General features: G+C 42.8%; 1 protein-coding gene across 10 annotated transcripts in view; it reads left to right on the plus strand.

The window, feature by feature from the left end:
- Nucleotides 1-2,301: 2,301 nt before the first annotated feature.
- SIPA1L1 (signal induced proliferation associated 1 like 1) overlaps nucleotides 2,302-15,589 on the plus strand; it is a 517,634-nt gene continuing 504,346 nt past the window's right edge. For 9 of the 10 annotated variants that reach the window (XM_054691354.1, XM_054691347.1, XM_037503618.2 and 6 more), the window contains exon 1: nucleotides 2,302-2,341. The gene's annotated coding sequence lies outside the window, so the exon portion shown is untranslated. Of the gene's footprint in view, nucleotides 2,342-12,661; nucleotides 13,348-15,589 lie in introns of those variants that run through there. The other variant, XM_054691348.1, reaches the window with a different exon arrangement.

The raw sequence follows: 15,589 nt of genomic DNA on the forward strand, positions 1-15,589 counted from the left end.
AATTGCTGTAGCATTATTAATATTTTTGCTGTTCCTATAGCTGAGATAAAAGTAACCTTAAAATCAATCTGTCAGCATGTTGCTAACTTTGTGAAACTGACCTGCTATAAAAGGAAACTCACTTTTAAAATTTTATTTGATATGAAAGAAAAATATCTGTTATTTATTGGAAACTATAGGTCTAAGAGGTAGAGGATTTTAAGGCTGTAATGATGTAACATCTGGATTATGTCCTGATTTTACAGGTGAAGAATCAGAAAGTTGAAATAACCTCTCAAGGAGAATCAATTATTAGTGATACAGAAAAACTTGGATCCTAGTTCCCTGACTTTTCCAGTGCTATTTATCACTGGATAGAAACCTGTATGTTTTAGGTTTCTGATATGAAAACCTTCATCTACATAACAGTTAAGCTTACTTGTGTTTATAACCTTTGTAAATCGGAAGAGTCTTAAATGCTTGGTCTTCATGCACTATTTTAGGTTTCCAGTTCTATGGGATTGAGTTAAATAATTGTTTCCCTATAGTGTGTAAATAGGGATGGAATCTTTTAAAATTGAGATACAATTCACATGCCATGAAACCTATTTTTGTTCATCCATTTTGAAATGTAAAGTATAAGCTTAACTTCTATTTACAGTATCTATTTGGGCAGTGAGTACATGAAATCCCCAAAGGAAAGTGTGTACAATTAAAAGAAGAAACAGGAGATGGAAAGAATTCATCTTCATCAGTAACAGCATTTGACAGTGATCTGAGAATGATTAGAAAGAAAATGCCTTTTTCCCTCTGCTCTCCTCCCCTCCCCCGTAGTGAACAGGGCTCTTCAGAGACAAAGATGGAGAGAGATTCTGTGTGAATAGAAATGAGAGAGAAAAGTTTAAGAGCGTAAAAAACATGATTGTGAACAAGAAACTTGTATTCTAAGCCGAAGTACTCTCCAGGGTAGGGTGAAAGTATTGAGGACATCTTTTGTTCTCAATAGGCATGGAGTAACTACCTAAAATGTACTAACCCTATGGAGGCTCTGATGAAGAAGACAGATTCTCAAGGAGCCCAGTCTAGTGGTGAAGGAAAGCTGGGGAGGGATTTTTTATTTTAGGGGCGCATAAGAGTGGGTGTTGGGGGATGAGAGTAGACAGGAAGATTGGGAAAGTGGAATAATACGTGCTGGCTTCTATGGCATACATCTGCCCCAGCACCCCTTTTAAAAATCAGCCTCACTTGTCAAATTTGACCAGATATAACTTGCCATTAGTCTTCCTCAGCCCCCTTCTCAAATAGCTTTAAAATACCTTCCTTCTACCCTTCGTTTTCCCCACTGTGAGGGCGTGGGGCAAAGGAGGGAGCAGGTTGAGAACTGCACCCACGTTGGCTGCCTCTGCTCTCTGCAGGAGACAGGAATCCAGGGCTTTGCCGTCGTCATAGCAACTAGGAGTTCCGCGGTCCCCCACCTTCCTGCGACTCCTACCCCTTCCCCCGCGGGCCGGCGGCGCTGCCCCTTCTCTCGCGAGAGTTGCGGCCGCGCCGAGCGCCCCGGCGGTGATCTCACCCGAGACTTGGGGAGGAGGGAGCGGGGGGGGGCGGGGGAGGAGTGGAGCGGGGAGGAGGGGCGGGAGGAGGGGCGGGGGAGGGCGGGCGCGTCGGCGTCGCCACCGCCGGCAACTTTGTGAGCGAGTTCAGTGCGTGCGTGAGCGAGTGATCGAAAAAGTCTGTGCGGCGCCGATTGCCCGGGAGGAGGGCCCGCGGCAGGGCCAGGTCTGGGTCTCCGAGGCCGCCCCCCAGCCGCTCCACGCCCCGCGCCTCGGTGGCGCCCCCATCCCCTCCACCGCGGGCCCCCGGCCTTCCCGCCCCCGCGGGCAGTTACCTGTCCCCTCCCCCACGCAGCGCACCTCCCCTCCCCCCGCGCCCCCCTCGCACCTCGGGCCCCCGCGCCGGCCGCCCCCTTAGCTCTTTTGGGGGCCGGCGGGCGGGATGGGGGGCGCCGAGCCCGGCGGGCGGCGCGAGCGGGGACCCGGGCGCCCAGACAATAGTTGATGCCCGGGGTCGGGGCACCTCCGCCCTCCCGCGCCTCCGGGAGGCGGCCCCGGCCGCCGCGCTCGCGGGCACCGCGGGGCCCCCTCGGAGCCAGGCTCGGGAGGGGGGCTGATCCCCCCCCCGCGGACCCCCCCCGCGGGCCCCTCCGCGCGGCGCCCGCCCCGGCCCGGCCTCGCCGCTCCGCTCTCCGCAGAGGCTGGGCGAGGAGCGCGCGCCGACGGCTAGAAGGTTTCTCTTTCTCCCCAGGGGAGCGCGCGGCTGACGCGCCGGGACGCGCGGCGGCGCCCGGAGGCCGGGGCGAGCGGTAAGTGGCTCCCGCGCCCGGGGTCCGGGCTGGGGCGCGTGGGGGGTGCGGGCGGCCGACAGCCCCCCGGCCGATTCCGTCCGCGCTCGGGTGCAGGCCCCGGGGCAGCGCGCGGGGACACTGGCCAAAGTTTTATTTCCGATTCGGCGGCGAGCTGATAGCGCAGCCCGCGGGGGCGCGTCCGGCTGCTCCGCGCCCGGCGCGCGCGCGCACCTCGGCTCCCGGAGCTGCACAACTCCCGGCCGGGCAGCGACCTCGGAGGCCGGGGGACCTGCGCCCGCTCCTCGGCTCGCGGGTCCACCGGCGACCCTCCCCCCACACCTGGTGAGCGCCCCGCAGGCTCTGCGCGGGGGGCAGGCCGAGAGGTGGCATCGTTGGAGAGGGAGAAGCGCAGCTGGGCGTCCGCCGATGCTTAATTGCGCTCGGGTCTGGGAGGTAGTGAAAACCGCGAGGGCTCTGACCTGCTCGCTTTGGACCAAGTAGAACCGCGAGTGGGCAGGGGGGGGGGCGGGAGGGTGCTGCAAAAAGAACTTTTCTTGCATCGCCCCATCTGTTTCCAACTTCTTTCCTGACCTTAAAGGAAATTTGCGAGGCGTTCGTAGGTGGATAAGTAATCGTGTTGGGCAGGGTGAAATTTCATCGGGCTCAGCGTTTGGAAACAGACAAGGGAAGTGGCTCACTTTCAAGGAAGATGTTTGATGGAGTTGTTGGTGTTCGTTTTTGAAGGGAAGCGTGTGGGGGTTGATGGCTCCTAGGCTAGCATTTATTTACCTTACAGATTTTATTTTTTTTTTCATGACGGATAAGTTAGAGGCAGCCTTCTCAGAAATTCATAGTACCTGCTAAACCATTCTATTTCTCAACCGGGAGCCAGCGATGCGATGCAAATTTCAGAGTAAACGTGCCGGCTTTCACCGGGTTCCAGGTCTATCTGGATGAACTGGGGCTGGCGTTTCCTCTATAAAGCAAACCTTTCATGTTGAAACTCTGACTCAGACTCTCAAAGCCATTGTTTTTATACTGGTACTCTGTGGGAGTTAAGTGTCAACTTTCTCTTGTTTTCTCATTTGGAATATTCGTCCAAGGCAAAAATTCTCTGAATCTTTTGGAAATGAGCTGAAGTAGGATCATTCTCTGCAGCCTGTTTAGTAACAGTATTAATTTTCTGTGGAATCTCGATTTAATGACTTTCACTTTTCTCTTTTTCATTTTTTGCAAGCTGCAATTAAGCCACTTTTAACAGGATGAAAATAATAGCTGATAGAATAATATAAAACAGTGGTAGCGGCGATGGTCTCAAATAAAAGGTTTACATAAAGCTATTTATGGTCACTGATGTGTCTGACTGAGATGACATACCAGTTATTAATGAAAATATTAATATTAAAACATTTTTTTCCCGTGGAATATTTATACTAAGGCATTAGCAATGAACAATGCATTTAAATGACGTGGGTGATGATTTGCACATAAATGATTAGGAACAAAATAAGACATTTTGGGACATAAGGGGTTTTGTAGCTGACAGTTTATTTTCTTCTTATCTCAGTATGCTTAAGTAAAGGACTCTTGAACTTGACTTATCATTAGATTTCTCTACTTGACTGAGAACAAGTTTGGCAAGTGGCTCAAGACAGTCAGTAGGTGCTGCTGTTAGCTTCTCTGCAGTTTCTAGTACTTCTCCTGAGTTAGAAATTGCAATTCTGATGCAGTGAACTTTTTAGATCCAAAATAGCCTGCAGTATCAATTGTGATTTCATTGTAGGATACTATGGCAAGGTTCACTTGAACTCTTGGCAGTAGTACCATAGTATCTCACAGAAATTTTATATTGAGGTTCTTTTACTCTGTTCTTGCACTATTCTTTTCTAACTTTCGTATTTACTTTGCTTTTCTTTGATTTATGCGTGTAAGTCCGCCCCTGAGTTTTCTTAAACAACTTTTGAAAACACCTCCTAGTAACTGTTGAAGTCATAAATTGAAGATTTCGTGAGATTAGTGGATTTGGGAGATCCTGGCTGATTATAAATTTGTATATATTCTTGTCTTTATAAGTTAGTTTGAATTTTTTAATAAATGTTTGTTTTGTATCTTTTTGAGCTGTGAAACTGGAGCCCAGGAAGAGAAGGAGCAGTGTTAAGAGGCAGATTCCCTGAATCTTTCCGATTCCAGGAAAGTTTGTAGTGATTGATAACATGATTCAGTGCTTCTCATTAGTTCTCGCTGTCATGTAATATCTGTTGCTTCATATCCACGCACATAGGAAGTATGAATAACCTGAAGATTTTCAGATGATATCTTGGCTTTGAGCGTTTCGGTTCACTGACCAAATTGGACTTTTTCTGAGGAAGACAAATGGACTCATCTCCCTATTATAGAGCTAGAGGTCTGATAGAGCATGATTCTTTCTTCCTTTTGACTCAGACGGCAGAAGTTCATAGCTCAGAATCAGAAGGACATTTCTCCCTATTTTCCTAACCTTTTGAGATTTGCGGTGAGTCAGACAATATTTATGGAGTGCCTTTGTGTGGGAGGTACACTGCCAGGTCCTGTGATTGGAAAGGTGAGTAAAAGCGTATTCCTGCACTAGCGGGACCTGCAGTTCAGAGGCACCATTTGCAGTAATGTTTTCTGTCTTGGTGGTGTAACATCCTGCTGCCCCCCCCCCCAAAGGTTTTACATAGCAGGCAATTTAATTTTAACTTACTTAAGTTAATTTTTAAGATAATGGAGCCAAATATTTGTCCTCAGAAGGTCTGGGATTCAAAGTTTCCAGTTATGAAATTGTAATAAACAGTTGACTTCTTTCTGCTGTTTTTCTGAAAAACTCTTCTGCAGAGGTGGGCGTAATATTTCACAGCTTTACTGCAAGAATTAATGAGAATATATAAAAGTACTTTGTAAACTAAGTCTTAATTGCAACTGCATTTTCTTCCTTTCTGATGAAGAACCGATTCATATATGTTGTAGCTAGGAGGGATGTTGGCCCATCTTCCTCACACACGGGTGAGAAAGCAAGTGATTGTTGAAGGTTATATAGAAGAACTAGTTAGCAATTAGGCAGTGATTGGAAGGCAGGCTTCCAGACTACACTGTATTCCCTTGTTTTCCGTGGGGTTTTTTTTTTTCCAGCTTGGAGTCTGTTACGTTAAAATTGGTTCACTAGTGTCCCCTTTAGTCTCAGTGTTTATTAACGGTCTACGCTGAGAAGAAACAAAACTTAAGGAAACAAGCAAATTTACATGAAGGTTGAAAAGCTGTGAAAACTGATGTAGTGTTTGGTAACTGAGTTTAGAGTTACTCATATTACAAAGTTATGGAAAAAGAAATTGCAAGCTAAAATAGCTACATGGTAGAGCCTGTGTAGTTGTTTTTTAAGCCATCTTAATTAACTTGGGACATAATATACTTGGATGTGCTTTTGAGAAGCCAAACTTAATGTGTTTACCAACTTTTCCCCCTTCTTAAGTACCTTTCTCACTTGTAAAATAAAATGGTTATACATAACTTCCTTATTTCTGGAATCTGACAACTTGTAGACCTTTTACCTCAGGACAGGTAAAGGTTGTCAAGGGGCAGGGAGTGGGATGAGGTGGGGAGCATGGTTCAGGTGGAGGGATAATTGCAGATAAAGAGGAAAATGTAGGAGCTTCCTGGTAAAGACGTGACTGATTGATCTAGTACTGCCCTGCCTCCCACTAAGGTAATCTGAGCCAGAAGAGAAGAGACATCCCTGCCAGGTGGGTGAGTAGCCTTTAGATGAGGGACTCCCCCTTTTTCTGGTAGGGTTAAGCCTTATATTATTCTTCACTGCTCATACAGAAATTTGCCTTGTTCCACATATGGTGCTTTTTAAAATACGGCTGTTCCACTATCGTTTGAGATTGAAATTCAGCTTTCTAGCCACTGCACTTCTATTTTTTTTTTTTGTATGAAAAATAAAAGACTCATTGGAATTTTGCTTTTAGTTTTCTTTCATGCCTAGCTTAAAAAAAAAAAGGGAAAAGAAAAAGGCAAAACAAAGCTGCACGCTTATATGGTAGTTTGTTTTGCAAAGGTTATTTAACATTAATTATTCTTAGAGGATAGCTCATTTATTCTTTTGGTGGGCTTAGATGAACTCTGGAGCTAGTCAGAAGCATGGGAGAAAGTCCCTTTGCCGGGGAGCTCTTCAGCACTGATGCTGTGAGTGAGGACTAGGATGACCCACGTGTGATCGATTGAGTTTGTGATACTTAGTGTGTGTCTTTTGAGGATGGGGAAAGCTTTGCCAATTCAATCCATTTTCTCATTTTATTCTGGCCTGGGCAGAGTAAGATAATCCCAGTTTCAAAGAGAAAAGTCTTTTTCTGGAAGATGTTGAGAAATGACACCAGTTGGACTTTAGTAAATTTGGTGGCTGGGTGAGTGCTGGTGTCAGGTGAAGCCTGTTCTCTTTGCTTTTGGAGGTCTGGGATGAGAGTTGTCAGCTTTTAGATGTCTCATTTGTTACTTGTCATCTTGCACTAAGTTCTCCCTTTAATTAGGATTTTAGTATGCCTGACTTTAAACTCTGGGAAACAGGCAATTATGTAATATTAGATTTCCCTGTTTTCAATTCAGGAGCTGCAGGAGGAAAATGGGTATTTGGAGAATGCCAGCTTGGAGAGGGAGAGTTGCTGGTGTGCACAAACACAGGGGTCGCTCAGATGCAACTTGACCCATCCAACCATAGCCTCCGCTGGATTCTGTGTTTTCTCTCTTCTCCAGAGTGGGTCCAGGTTGAATGAATTTCACAGAAATACTAGTTAATTTTGGTAATTCCTCTCTTCTCTTTCCACAAAGTCTTTACCGAAGCTATAGGCATAGTCATTGGTTTTGCAGTTCATTGTCTTGCTCTCTTAGAATGAGTTTGGAATCACTCAGAAGAAAGCTATTGAGAGCTAAAAAGCGAAGGGCTTTGCAGAAAGAAAAAGAAAAATACCGGATGGTCTCACTCATAGCAGGAATCTAGAAAACCTATAGGAAATGCCTATAAGATATATAATTATAAATTAATAGAATGTTTCAAAATTTCAAATAGTTTGGCTTTTATTGCTCACTTCACCTGTGTGTACAAAGGAAAAAAATGGGAAGCACTGTGTCCCGTAATCTTTCAAGAAGTGTAAGACTGTGAGTAGCTTCCCTGCGCTTTTTTGGTAGATTTCAAAACATGTTCATACTCTTGAAATGAGGGTTAGTGTGTTGATTTAATGCTTCTCAAACTCTGGCTGCTCCAGTAAAGACCTCAAAAAATTAGTCCAATATGCTTTGCCAGAGTCTGATGTCTCAGTAGCTGCCATTTCTTTTTTCAATTTCTTTTTATTTATTTATGCATACAAGAACTGGGGTGTAGGCCAGAGGTCGGGGGTAGTTGGATTCACCAGAGACAGGGTAGGGAGCAGAACAGGTGGATTAACTGAAGTACACTGCTGAGGGGAACAGCAGGCAAGACAGGAGAGTCTGCTACCATGTGGGTTAGCTCCCTGGCTGGGGATCAAACTCTTGCTACAGTGGGCTGAGACTTAACCCCTGTGCCACCAGGGAGCCCCAGTAGCTGTTATTTCATATGTAAAGAGTGTGTGTATGTGTTGAGGTGGGTTTGATGCCTGCTGGCTCAGGAAGCTGAGACTGATTGTGGTTCCTAACACTTGCATCTTTTCCAGTTTGAGAAATGTTTGTGATTCTTCAAAGAGACGCTGTTACTTTATTTTTTAAATGAGCATGTTAGCATTGAGCCTTTGTAATAGGGAAAGAGGTACAGTGATGTTTCAGTAGGAAAGTGATAGTTATGGAGAACTGTAAAAGGCTTATTATAAGGTCAAAGAACCTCAGCCTAATATTTACTTTTAGTGGGATTGTTCTGATGATCATTTTCAAGGAAGTGTTTTAAATAGTGGTTGTGAGGGGCAGGAATGCCCAGAGCAGGTTTTCTGATTCCAGCAGATGGGTGGAGGAGAGAGTCCTGGAGCCCTCAGTGGCTTTTCAGGCTTTTATTGGGATTTACAAGGTACATGGCTGGGAGGCTGGTAGGCCTCCCAGCCCCCAACCCCCAGCAAGTGTTCACTCTTTCTGGGCTCTCCGGCCTTCTCTTACGTTCTCTCTGCTCTTCTGCTCTCCCTCGTGGTTCTTCCGTTTGTTCTATTCTGCTGGTGTCCCCGTGACCCTGCCCTTATAAGCCCAGTCTGAGCCCAGGTGAATGCCATCTACATATGCCCCCCACCCTACTCCAGGTGCCCGCTATCGGGCATACATTCAGGACCGCAGGGTTCCATCATCAGTCCTAATGGTGATGGGCAGAAAAGCCTGATACTTTTTACCTTACCCTATTTTGGGTAGGATGTATGTTTGGGGGAGCAGCAAGCCCTTGGATAAGAGAGGGTAGAATATCTCTGAACTGTGGGGCTTTTCTCTAGGGAAGCATGTTAGATATCAGGTGAATGGGAGGCTCAAAGAAACTCAGGTGATTTTATTAAGCTTCTCCCTCACCCAGTTGAGAATACAATAGCTTTTATGTAATGTTTGAAGCTATGCTTGGCAATAAGGTAAATAAGTAGTAGGCTTCAACTTGAAACAGCCGACCGGGGATTATGGAAAGTTTCTTTTGGATGGAAGCAAGGAAGAGCCTCTGGATCTGCTATAGCATCCCATTGGTTAAAAAGGACAATTTGTGGGGGCTCCCTAGTGGCTCATGGATTAAAGTCGCAGAGCTATCAAGCTATTGGCAACTGCAGCATGAGTTCGATCATGGCCAGGGAGCTCACCCCCATGGTGCAGCAGACCTCTCCTGTCTTGCCTGCTGCTCCCCTCAGCAGTGTATTTTACTCAGTCTGCCTGTTTTACTTCCCATTCTGTCTCTGGTGAATCCTCTCACCCTCCGCACCTCTGACCTACCCCTCAGTTCTATAAGCATAAATAAATAAAAATAAACTTAAAAAAAAAAAAGGACAACTTGGAAGAAATCTGGAAATGACTGCCAAAAACTTAAAGGATCAGGCTGCTTAGATTCTTGCAGTGGATGTAGAACCTGTCAATCCAATTTGATCTTTTTATGTTGGCACTTTCTTTTTTTATTGTAAAAAACAGCATAGATTGTACCATTTTAGCCATTTTTAGTGTACAGTTCAAATGTGTTACTATACTCATATTGTTACACTAGATCTCCAGAACCTTTCATTTCACAATTCTGTAACTCTATCCATTAAGCAGTTCCTCTTTCCCTTTTCCTCATCTTTGGGCAGACACCACCCTACTTTCTGTTTCTAGGAATTTGTCTACTTTTTAGATACCCTGTGTAAGTGGAATCATATAGTATTTGTGTTTTTGTGACTGGCTCATTCTACTTAGTATAATGTCTTTAAGGTTCATATCTGTGCATGTGTCAGCATTTCTTCCTTTTCAAAGTTGAATAATATTCTATTGTGTGTATGCAGTCATACATACATTCTAAGAAATGAATCATTAGGCAGTTTCATCATTGTATGAACCTCATAGAGTATACCTATACAGACGCGGGCAGTACAGCTATACACCTGGGCTACACTGCTGTACACCTTGGGACCACTGTTGTGTCTGTGGCCTAAGTGTCACAGTGACTGTGTGCAACAGTGTATCCATTCATCTCTTGGTGGATACTTGTTTGCTTTGGCCTCTTGGCTATTGTGAATAATGCTGCTATGAACCTGGGGGTTCAAATCTCTCTCTGAGACCTTTGTTCAATTCTTTTGCATATATACCTAAAAGTGGAATTGCTAGATCACATGGCAGTTCTATTTTTTATTTTTTGAGTCATCTCCATACTGGTTTTCATTTTTACGTTCCATTTTGCATTCTTATCAGCAGGGTATATACAAAGCTTCCCAATCCTGCATATCTTTGCCAACACTTGTTCTTTTCTGTTTTTTTTTTTTTTTTTTTTTTAAATAAAAGTCATCCTAATGGGTATGAGGTGATATCTGATTGTGGTTTTTATGGGAATTTCTTTGATGATAAGGGCTGTTGAGCATCCATTGTTGGCCATTTGTATAGCATCTTTGGAGAAATGCCTGAAGTTCTTTTATTTTTCAGGTAGCTGTTTTTTGTTGTTGAGTTGGAGGAGTTCTTTATATATTCTAGATATCAGTCTCTTATCAAATAGATGATTTGTAACTATTTTCCTGCCATTCCATAGGTTGTCTTTCCATTTTGTTGATTGTGTCTGATGCATGAAAATTTAAAAATATGTTGTAGTCCCATTTGTTTTTGCTTTAGTGGTCTGTGCTCTTAGCATCATAGCCAAAATATCATCACCATGCTCAGTGTCATGAAGTTTTCTTTCTATTTTTAATAGAAATTTTATTGTTTTAGTTCTGATAAAACTATATAGCTTTAGGTCTTGAGTCCATTTTGAGTTAATTTTTGGATATGGTATATGATAAAGGTCCAACTTCATTCTTTTGCTCATGAAAGTCCATTTTTCTTAACACCATTTGTTGAAGAGTTTGTCCTTTTCCCATTGCGTGGCCTGAGTATCCTTGTTGAAGATCAGTTGACTGTTGACATGAAGGTTAATTTCTGGGTTCACCATTTTAGTCCATTGACCTATTTGTATTTATTTCGCTACCATATTGTTTTGATTAGTTTTGTACTTTTGCAGTAAGGAGCTGTGAAGATCATTTTTAATTTATGCTATTCTAGGTATTGAGTAATAGTAATAGAAAACTTGATAGCAGAGAACATGATTCAAAGAATTTTATTTCTTTTTTCTAAAGATTTATTTATTCATGCATACAAGAACTGGGGTACAGGCCAAATGTGTGGGAGGGTGAGAGGATTCACCAGAGACAGAGCAGGGAGCGGAGCAGGCGGATCTACTGAAATACACTGCTGAAGGGAGCAGCGGATGAGACAGGAGAGGTTTGCCACGCCATGTGGGATTGTCACCGGCCGGCCTGGATTGAACCCATGCTGCACAGGCTGTGGACAGCTTCACAGCACTGTGCTCAACCGCCTGTGTCACCAGGGGAGGCCCTCTTTATTGTTTTTTTTTTAAGGGATGAACACAATAAATAGAATGCATGTGAGTCTATGAAATGGTGGTTAGTGTAGGAAGAGCTGTATGTCCAGCACTTCATGGTTCACAGAGTGCTTTTATAGATATTTAGAGCAGTGACTTGGGAAAACTTCAAAGAAGCAGTGAACTATGCATTGATTTCAAAGACTGGTTCTGTGCCTCAGTGGTTATAAGTTCAACGGTGTCACTAGTATTATAGAGCTATAGGGAGGTCTTTAATAAAAGTGGCTAGTAGTAATTTCAAGATTTTCAGTGTTATCAGTGATAAGAAGTGTTACTTAGGGTATTTTTTTCCTTGACACTGAATTGCCTTACTTGTTCTAATCCAGTAGTTTTTGATTTTCTGTATTTGTTCCTTGAATTGCAGTGGGCCATATACAGTGGTAGAATATTTAATCACAGCACTGTTTCATTTTCTAGGATGTGCAGTAACAGAAAGTCAACCTGTCTGGGTTGTATAGGATGAATTGAGTGAGAGCTTGGAGCCAGAGCAACAAAACGACTGCTTTAGTGAGTCACTGAGGGTACTTGAGACATAGTGTCTCACCTTCTTAATAAAACTGTTGGGGACTGCAGTGCTTGGGTGTTACTTGAAAGGATATTTAGTAGAATTTCTATGGTGGAAAAAATGAGTATGTTTGTACCTAGTAGGACTATAGTAAGTGTTTGTTTTATAATTACTAAAGGAATTTATGTCTGCATGGGATTGGGGCCTCTAAGGAGCAACTACTCACTTATCCTGTAGGTATTTATTGAGTGCCCCTAAATGTGGGGGGAATGTGGAGGGAATAGGGCTGGTGCTGCTTCTGGTGAAAAAAAAGGATACGAGGCTCTTGCTCCCTCCTGTTAACTCTTCTAGTGACAGATGAGTCCTTGTCAGTGTTCTGTTCTCTCATCTGGTTGGAATTGTGTGGGTTTTGGGGAGGGGGGTCAAAGGTCACCTGTTTACTTCTGATGCAAAATAATTGTAATTGTTTATTGTGAAAATAGTTCTATATTAAATATTCTTTGTGTCGGGGAAGAAAGAAGCACTAGACCGTTCTGCTTTTGGTTTCCAAGGAGATATATCTTGGCAAAATTTATTTTATCAAGTGCTTTTCTAAGTAACAGAACTAAAGAAAACTGGCTTTAATGGATTTTGGTTAAGGTTTTCCTGAGGACCCAGATAGGATTGCTGAATCTTGGTTTCCTCTAATTCCATGCCAACTACAAGAGAATTTAGAGACCTATTTTTGCTTAATTTTGGATTTTTCTGTTAATTGTTGGCTCTTGAATTATCAGTGTCATATGCCCTTTTTTGGATCTTCATTCATTCGTTTATTCATTTAACAGGTCTTCATTGTTTTTTATATACCAAGTAATTTAATTTACATCAGGAATAAGAATGAGTGTCAAATTAAGTTTCTTTTAAGGCCTACTGTTAAAATTCTATGAAATGTTTATTGTGAGTTAGTGAGATTTAGGGCTTTTTGCAGATAGTAGAAATGTTTTTGAAAGTACTGAAAGGGAAATTTAGAGTTTATGTTTTTGATGATAAACATTTTAGTGAGAAAATTCTATAAGGGTAGATAATTTTAGTGTTCGTTTCACTCTGATCTGAAAACAAGCAACATTTCTAGCCGACTGTGAGAATCTTTCCTTGTAATTTTGGTAGCAGACAATTCTGAATTAAACCTTTCTTCTGTTATTTGTCATACCCTGGATACTTAATTCATGTTTCAGATGGTTGGTGCCAGTGTGAGAGATTTAGAAATGCTTATCACCCCTTCTTCTAGGTGCTCAGTTCCGAATCCTTTAGAGCCTTTGTTGTTTACGTGTGTGGGAGTCTTGAGATATGGTGACATTATGTCACTGAATACAGAAGAGTCATACTGCAGATTCCACTGTGGAAATATAAGCTGACAGTTGCCCATGCTGCCAAATATGTAAAATTCAGGTAACCCAATATAAAATTTCATGGCTTTATGAAATGATATTTTTACTTTAATTTGTTGTCAGAAATTCAACATAGTGTTAGAAGATTCAGTTAAGCAAAGTAAAATTTAAGAATTTCCTCCTATGTGGATTGTGGCTATTTTAATGCTGGTCCCATTGTTACTGGGAGATTTGTGGTGGACCTGACTTTATGATTTTGACCATTTTTCTTTCATTCACTAATTAGTAACATTCTCTAAACACCTTCTAGATAGCAGATACTGTTTGCATCCTGGGTATACAGCAGTGAGCAGCTCTTGGAAGTCCCTGGGAACACACAAAGGGTTCTGATATGACATTTTTTTTTAATTGAGGTAACATGATTTACAGCAATGTGTTTTAGAGGTGTAGGATCTCCCCCTTCGGGTGTTGTTACCACACCATACCCACCACCAGAGTACCCACCACAGTCCATCCTTATAGTCCATTGTGCTCCCTTCTCTTTGTCTGATAGTCTCATACTATCATTGAATTTCTAGGGTTTGTTATTAGTTTGGCTTTGTCTGACCCTCTGTTTTCTTTCTTTATATTCCACATATAAGTGACACTATGTATTTGTGATCTGACATTTTTAAGCGCCCAAACTCTGTAGAGAGTACAAGAAAGGGCATAAAGACAGGAGTGACTAGGGGGTTCTTGCAGTGATCTGGGTGAGATGTGATGTTAGCAGCAGTGGGGGTGAGCAATGACTGGCGTTTGGACATATCCCAGGTGATGCTAACACTGTTCCCTGGAGGGGGAGATGATATGGAGTGAAAGAAAGAGGAGTCAAGGATAACACCAAGACTTTGGGCTTGAGCACTGGAATGATGGGGTGCCATTTGCTGAAATGGAGCAGACAGGAGGAGCAGGTTTGGGTGGGGTAGAAGAGTTGATTTGTATGTGTTGGGTGTGAGATGCCGGTTGCTGTGCAAGTGGAGAAGTCAAGCTGGGAGCTGACTTTGTGAGAAGTTTCAGTTTTCTAATCTGTGAAAAGGGGAAGTATTTTTCCTTCTCAGAATTCTTGAGATCAAATAAAAAAAAAAAAGTTAGAACTTCTAACATTATGTACTATAACGGTGGTGGTTCTGGCAAGTGCCTCGCATCTGAGGTACTTCATGGTTTCTTAACTCAGAGGCTGTTGTGTGTGGAAAGTTGACATTTGCCCTCCAAAGGCTGGCTTTCTTTCCAATAGATGGAAAAACTTTCTCCTTGGTCCATTCTGTGATTCCTAGCCAACCTCTGGGGGAACTTGGTATTTTGATTCCCCGGAGAGTATCACAAGACATCATTTTGTGTGGGGCCTCTGTGGCATCAACTTGTCCCTTAGGAAACAGCTTTAGGCCAAAGTGATCTCACTTAGGGGGGAGGATATTGTAGCTGAAAACTTAACAGCTCTTTCCTTTCTCAAAGTCTTTATTATTTTAGGCTTTCTGTAACTTGGGTCAGTTAACAAATAGGGTCTAATAGGTGAAATTTATTAAGGAGACCATTGTCCGTATTTCTAGATTTAGAATACTTATTTTCATACTTCTAGGATTTTGGCTTGCTTTAAAATTTTTTATAGGCAGATGAATTATGTACTTTTGAACCTACTGAATTAAAGTTTAAGATTCAATTAAAAAGGTTGAAAGCATCCCTCTTATATTTCAAACCAGAGGTATTTTGAATTCATTCAAATGAATTTACCGCTCAAGGTTGCAGTTAATAGTTATGTCCTTGAAAAGCAGTATGTGCAGTCCACTGACGCCTTCCCTGCTGTTAGATGTTGCTTTAGGAATGTCTTTAGTCAGGCCATGTCTTCATGGTTCTCAGTTCTTGTTCTTCTAATTCCTCAGGTAGTTTGAATAAAATTACTACTGCCTTTTCCTCTCTGGCCTCCTAGTTTCATTTGTCCACACAAGATTCAACTGAGCGCTGGCTCTCTGTGCCCACGTAGATTATGTGATTTAGAAAGGAGGGTAAGGGCATCATTAAAGGGTGTTTTTGAGGACCCAGTATGTGCAGTGAATATAACATTTGATGAGTAACTGACAGTCCTTGAATTCTCCATCTTGGTAATATTCTCAGTGTTCAATGCAGAAAGCAATAGTGGCTTTAATAATGAGGGTAGGATCAGAGAAACAGGAACTGTATTTTTCTGTAGATAATCATGGAGGCAGAGATTATTTGGGTAGTTCTGGTATCTTTCAGGCAGGAGGACACTTCTCAATGTTAGGGTTTTT

Source organism: Talpa occidentalis, unplaced genomic scaffold (assembly GCF_014898055.3).
Source record: "Talpa occidentalis isolate TD23 unplaced genomic scaffold, MPIMG_talOcc4v2.1 talOcc4.11, whole genome shotgun sequence".
NCBI classification, from domain to species: Eukaryota; Metazoa; Chordata; class Mammalia; order Eulipotyphla; family Talpidae; genus Talpa; species Talpa occidentalis.